This window comes from Myotis brandtii, unplaced genomic scaffold (genome assembly GCF_000412655.1).
Source record: "Myotis brandtii unplaced genomic scaffold, ASM41265v1 scaffold463, whole genome shotgun sequence".
Classification (NCBI taxonomy): domain Eukaryota; kingdom Metazoa; phylum Chordata; class Mammalia; order Chiroptera; family Vespertilionidae; genus Myotis; species Myotis brandtii.
The window spans coordinates 2,607,680-2,614,592 of record NW_005367694.1 but is presented as its reverse complement, the minus strand read 5'-3'; positions in this window follow the sequence as shown (position 1 = coordinate 2,614,592).

Sequence of the window (6,913 nt, the reverse complement as noted above, 5' to 3'; positions counted from 1 at the left end):
GGCCCCACCCCCCTTGTCCCTTGGCCGGCCTGGACTGCGACTCCTGCTCCCATGGCCCCCAGTCCCCAGCTGGGCCTCCGACCACCCTGCCCGGTGGCGCTTCTGTAAAACTTGCCCCGTGGGGTCTGGCTGCCTCATGCCAGCTCCTGCTCTGCAACCCCCTGTGCTTGGCAGACCCAGAGGGGTCCTGGCGTCCTGTGCTGGAGGGCAGCGAGGGGCACTGCGCCCCCTTTACATGCGAGGAAGCCGGCGCCCCGGACCTGCAGTGAATACACGGAACTCACAAACACGAGTGCCCCCATCCTCCTTGTCACAATCACACTCCTGCTACCCTCAGCCTGGACCTTCTTGGAGTGCTCCCAGGTGGCGCATCGGGAGCCTTTAGTCCCTCAGGAAGGGACAGGCCTGTGGGCACCACGTCTCCAGGTAAGGACCCCTTGGAGGGAGGCGACCTGCTGCACCCTCCACCGACAGGAAACCCTCCCCCCGCTCCAGCCCCTCGCGTGCCCCTTGCTTCCTCCATCTGCCCAGGGGCAGGGCAAAGAGGGTCCCGGGGCTCCGACATCTCTGAACCACCAGCCCACAGTCTATCCGTGTGAAAGTCACAGCAGCAGCACGGTCACTCTGCCATTTCTGTGGCCAAAGTCCGCCCTTCCCAGGACGGGGAACCTCCTCCTGGTCCAGACCGGCGACAAGTGTGAGGACACCTCACTGCCCCAACCTTTCCAAAGCCTCGGACCCGGGGTTTGGAATTCAGAATTCTTTGTGTATATTATACATTATACTCGACACCTGTCTGGAACCCAGGTACCTCGTAATGACACATTAAGACTTTTGTCAGGGCCCTAACCGGTTTGGCTCAGTGTATAGAGCATCGGCCTGCGGACTCAAGGGTCCCAGGTTCGATTCTGGTCAAGGGCATGTACCTTGGTTGCGGGCACATCCCCAGTGGGGAGTGTGCAGGAGGCAGCTGATCGATGTTTCTCTCTCATCGATGTTTCTAACTCTCTATCCCTCTCCCTTCCTCTCTGTAAAAAATCAATAAAATATATGTGTTTTTTTTAAAAAGACTTTTGTCAGGGAACACTACTCCTCAAAGGAACTGGGGGGAAACCATAATAAATAGCTGCACATCAGTTCCGGTGCAGCTTTGCCACCAAGTCTGAAAAACCTTGACGTTTCAGAGCTTTGGAGAACTTGGAATTGTGGGTAAAGGAACGGGGCTGGACGGGACACTGGAGGTGCCAGGGAAGACTTCAGGGCCTTCATCAGCCCTGAGGGGCTCTGTGGGAACCCTGTCTCGGGGGCCTGTAGCTTGGCAAATGGTTCAGTTGGTCAGTGAACACTTGGACATTTAGCACGGACTGTCCCGTGCAAGCCTGTGCTTGTGGGGACAAAGGAGGAAAAACAGAAACCTGTCCCTGACTAGGCAGACATGCCCCTGCAAAGGGCCCCGAGGCTCAGGGGAGGGGGCTCCAGGCAGCCCTGGTTCAGGGGGTTTGAAACAGGCCTTGAGGAGAGTGGACTGCAGGTCAATAGCTCGGCCAGAGGATGCGAGGTGCACAAGAACAAGATTCTGAGGGGTTTTTTTTCTTTTATTTTATTTTCATTGATTTCAGAGAGGAAGAGAGAGGGAGAGAAAGAGAGAAGCATCAATGATGAGAGAGAATCATTGATCGGCTGCCTCCTGCACACCCCCTACTGGGGATCAAGCCCACAACCCAGGCATGTGCCCTGACTGGGCATCGAACCCGTGACCTCCTGCTTCTTAGGTAGACACTCAACCACTGAGCCATGCCAGCCAGGCAAGATTCTGAGTTTTGAAGCAGTTCTGGAGATGTGAGACGGAAGAGACAAGGCTCACCACATAAGCATGCTTCTTATTAAGTGAGCTCCAAAAGATTACGGACAGAATGCAGTTGCATTAGAGAAAGGCAGCATTTTACGTCTGGAGAACCGTGCGGAGGACCGGAAGCTGCTCCCCAGAAGGAGAAATCAGGGCAGGCCAGGGTCAAAGCTGCTCCTTGCCCTGGGGCTGTGGTCACCCCTGACTGTGAATCCAGGGGACAGCCCCGAATCCCACCACAGACATATCAGAGCTGCCCCTGTCGGTTGAGAGACCCTCAGGGTGGCAGCATCCATTGCTCGATATTGTTGGTATCTGTCTGGGATATGGTTGGAGTCAGGAAATGGGCCAGGAGGGCACTGGCCAGCAGATTCGTAGGATGCGCCTCCGGTTCTGCCCAGTGGGACAGAAAGGTCTCTCTCGCGTTTCCCAGCCTGGACACTGCCAATGGAATGGTCTAGGCCTGTGGTCGGCAAACTGCGGCTTGTGAGCCACATGCGGCTCTTTGGCCCCTTGAGTGTGGCCATGAAGTTTCAATCGCACTGTACGTGCGCACCCGCACGTGGTATTTTGTGGAAGAGCCACACTCAAGGGGCCAAAGAGCCACATGTGGCTCACGAGCCGTAGTTTGCCGACCACGGGTCTAGGCAAAGCCCTCACACAGCTCTTGTCCGTCAAACAGCACATGGAGAAGGGGCAGGAGCAGCAGGGTGGGGCCCGACACGCCACCTTTACCTACTCCTGAGCTGTGGCCCCCCGGAGCCGGACTGTATCTGCTTCCCCAGCAGGCACAGTGCTGGCTGTGATACAAAGAGCGCAGTAAACAGACTCCTGAGTGGGAAAAAAAGTGCTACTTTTTAATTCATAAGGAAAAGAAGTTAATGAGTACAAATATAAGCTACACCCAGAAAAATCTGTTCAACCAACTTGGGCTACAAATAGCTTGACGCTTTTCAGACAAAAAAAACACACAAAACCCACTTTTAGTTAAATTCTCAAGAGGCCGCATTTAGCCCGGGGGTGTCTCTCTCCCCTCTGCTCAGACTCGTGGGTGTCTGTGTGGTCACATAGGACAGAAGGAGCCTGTGGGGAGATGGTGACAAACGGACAAGTGAGTGGCAGGCGACGCAGGTGCCAGGGCCCAAAGGTTTGCTGCGGGTGACACACATGTTCGGTGGAGCAGGGGCCACTGATGACAAAGCTCTAGAATATTCAGTCCATCTGAGGACAAGGCAGAGGCCAAGCTGAGCGAAGCAGGTGAGATGCTGAGACCCCCCCCTCCTGGGGATTGGAGGGAAGGGACCTGCTGGTCATGCTGGCCCACAGAGGGCAGATTGTGTCCTGGAGGAGAGGAGACAATGAGGGGGGGCATGTCCCTTTATCTGGACAGAGGCACAGCAAGGAAGGGCCTTATGTCAGTTCAAAATGCATTGAATCCGGCCCTAGCCAGTTTGGCTCAGTGGATAGAGCGTCAGCCTGCGGACTGAAGGGTCCCGGGTTCGATTCTCATCAAGGGCACATGCCTAGGTTGCGGACTCGAACCCCAGTAGGGGGTGTGCAGGAGGCAGCCCATCAATGATTCTCTCTCATCATTGATGTTTCTAATTCTCTCTCCCTCTCCCATCCTCTCTGAAATAAATATATCAAAAATATTAGAAAAAAAAGATTTTGATCCGCTCAAGAGAAATCTTCATAACTGGAAATAAAAACCTGGCCTGCATTCCTACATCAGGATGGTACACGGGGCCAAAGACCCTGCGAGGCTGGGGACAGTGCCGAGACCCTGGTCCACGCGCTCTGGGAGCTGGGGGTGGGTGGGCAGCGTGGAAAGACAAGGCCCACCCTTCTCTTTGGGACATTAGGCATCCCAGAAGCCAGGAGCCCCGAGATACCCCTTCCTGCTCTGACTGCCCCCTGGAGAAGCCCTGGTGGCGGGGAGACGCTCCCCATGCCTGGCAGCTTGTGGGACCCTCCCCGGGGGAATGTCTGGGAAGGCCCAACGTAAGACTCGAGGCTGGGAGTCACCCTGCTCACCCCAACTGTAGGGTGTGGGGTCGGTGTGCAGAGCAGGCCCAAGCTCAGTGAGGACCCGGAGAAGCACCTACTGCTCTGGCCGAAGGAGGGCGCTCTGCTCAGGGTCCCTGCATGGTGAGCACCCGGCCCTGATGCTGCCTTCTCCCCACCTGCGGTCAGCTGCCACACCTAGTCCCGCTGTTCCCCTCCCTCCCGCCACACTGTCTGGGGCACTGCTGCGCTGCAGCCACCTGCTTCTGGCTTGGGGGACTGTACCCCAATGTCCAATATCCCCCTCCTCCGCCCCTGTTCCTCAGTGTGTGATGCAGGGCTGTGGAGGGCAGTGCGGGCTGGGGTCAAGTGTCAGCGTCTCCTGCCAGCAGATGCTGCAACCTGGCTTCCCCAGGGGGCTCACAGGGTAGTTCCTAGTCCGCTGCAGGCGAATTCAACCCCCCACCCCACCTCCACCAAGGATGACAGGAGCAGGGCCCAGGGCACTCTGCAGCCCTCCGCCTACATGGTCCTCTCTGGGACAGCTCCGGCCCCGGCTGGGAATGGGCGCTGTGCCCATGCATAGCCCAGGAATCAGAGTGTGGCCTGTGCTGAGACCAAACAGCTGAACCCAGGCCTCCAGGCCCAGCCCGCTCTCCGGCAAACGGGTGTGACGTGCTCCCAGCCCGGCCAGGGGCCTGTCCCTGTCAGGCAGCCCTGTCTGGCCCTGAACTCTATCAACCGGATGGCCCAGATGCCCTCCTGACCCTGCTTTTGTCTGCTTGGGGGCACTGCTCCCACGCCCATGCTTGCTAGTCCTGTTGTCCTGGCTCAGCCATACCTGCGAGAAAACCTGAAACCATCCCAGCACCTGGGGCTCCGGGCAGCAGGGCCACCCTGCCTGCTGACTCACACTCTCTGCCTGCAGCTCCGGGCTTCCATGTGCCCTCGGCCTGAACCGCCTTCCCTGCCCCACAGGCCTCGGGGAGCCCAGGCTGAGGCGCCATCCCCGGTCCTTCCTGGCCTGACTGAGCGGGGTGTGGGGCCAGGAGCTCTGGGGAGGGGCGGGCGGCTGCCTCCGAGCACACAGGGCAATGTGTCTGCAGTGAGGGGCTACAGAGAAGGCTTTTCTGGATCTCCTCGTGAGCAAATGTGCGGGGTCAGGACACACACGGGTCCCCCTCACCAGTGGAGACAGGCCGATTAAAGAGCAGAGTCCCAGCAGCTGCCCCTGCCAGGAGGGCCTGCCCGGCTGTGACAGCAGCCTGTGTGTTGCAGGGGACAGAACAGGGTTCCAAGTGGGGCAGAGCCTCGGGCGACACCACATCCCCCATTCACTGGGCAGCGGGAGGAGGGCTACAAAGGGCGCCTGTGCTCCGGGGCAGGGAGCCAGCCTGGGGCCTGGGACTGAGGACCCAGAGCAGTGGTGGGCGCCACCAGCAGTGCAGGGCGTGGGGCTCCGGGAGAGGACACACAGAACAGCCAGGGCTGCGGCCAGAATGACAGGGACCCTGAGTGCCTTGTGGCTCCGTAGGGAAGAGCTGCCTGACCATGTGCCCCCCAAGGCCCTCCAACGGACACGCACTGGGGGCGACCAGGAGGCGGGACACGACCTCCCCTAAGGCGTCCTGACACCCCTGAGGCTCTCTGACCTCAGTGCAGTTCTGCGATTCCGATTCCGTGAAGAGCCAGAGGTGGAGACAGGAAATGGTGCCAATATGGAGATTCTGCCAGAGGCATTCATGCATCTAAAAAAAAATCCCACGGGAACACGTGCTTGCGAAAGGCAGAGCGTGGGGCTAGAGCACTGGTGACCTAGATCCCCAGGCAGCCAGCCAGGCTCTGTGGGAAGCTCACACCCTTCCCTGTGACCTGCCTCTCTGCCAGGGGAAGGCCAAGGGTTGGGGTTCCAAAGGCTGGCTCCAGCTACCCACTGCACCCCACTCCCAGGTCTGTCACTTGAGCATCATCAAGCCAGAGATGCATCAAAATAAGCCGGCTGCAGCGAGGGCTCCAGCCCCCACCATCCAGCCACACAGGCCCTGTCCTGCCATGACCCTGGCACCCCACCTTATGCATGCTGGGCTGCAGGGCACCTCCACCCAGGGAGGAGAGGCAGGCGGCTGTGCAAGTGCAAATGTGCTGCTGGTCACACCCAGGTGAGAAGGCGCCGCCAGAGTCCTCAGAGTTGGAGTCTGTCAACTGGTTTCCTTGGTTTCTGATGACTGGCCACACGTGGGCGAGGGCAGGGGCCGGAGGTCTCAGCTCCATGTCTGTCCTTCCTTCCCTCCCCAATCCTCCTCCTGGCTGCAGGCCCTCAGGGCTTCCTCTGCTTCCCAGGCACACATCAGAGGAGGGGGGGCAAGGAGGGCAGGTAGAGATGGGGGGGCTGCCATTCTGATGCCTGGGTGGGGCCTCCTGCTGCCACCTCCAGGGTGAGGGCGGGGCCTCTGGACTCCTCCTCTCTGCTCCCAGTTGGCCTCAGTCCCCACAAGGCTTTCCCTGCACCAGGCCCACAACAGGCCAGAGCCACACGAAACCCTTGGGGAGGGCTCCCCGTTGGTGCTGAAGTCTGTGCCTGTCCCCTCCCTATTCCAAAGGCTGTCTTTATTTATTTATTTATTCATTCATTTTTATTGATTTCAGAGAGGAAGGGAGAGAGATAGGAACATCAATGATGAGAGAGAATCATTGATTGGCTGCCTCCTGCACGCCCCCTATTGGGGATCAAGCCCATAACCAGGAATTCAACCGTGACCTCCTGGTTCATAGGTCGACCTCAACCACTGAGCAACACCTGCCAGACCCAAAGGCTATCTTTAAATTGGAGCCTGTGGGGGCTGCTGACAGGCTGATGAGAGCCACCATCAGGGTCCCCCACAGACGAGAGAGTGGGAGGAGACGGAGCCCCCTAGCCAGGAAGCTACCTTCCGGGAAGGGCCCCTAAGCATCACCAGAGGCTCCAAATGGCACGAGGGAGGCACAGGCCTGGCCACCAAGCCTCAGCATGTCCGGCCAGCTTCCCATCGGGGGTGGCTGAGCGCGTTCAGACCAAAGAGGCCT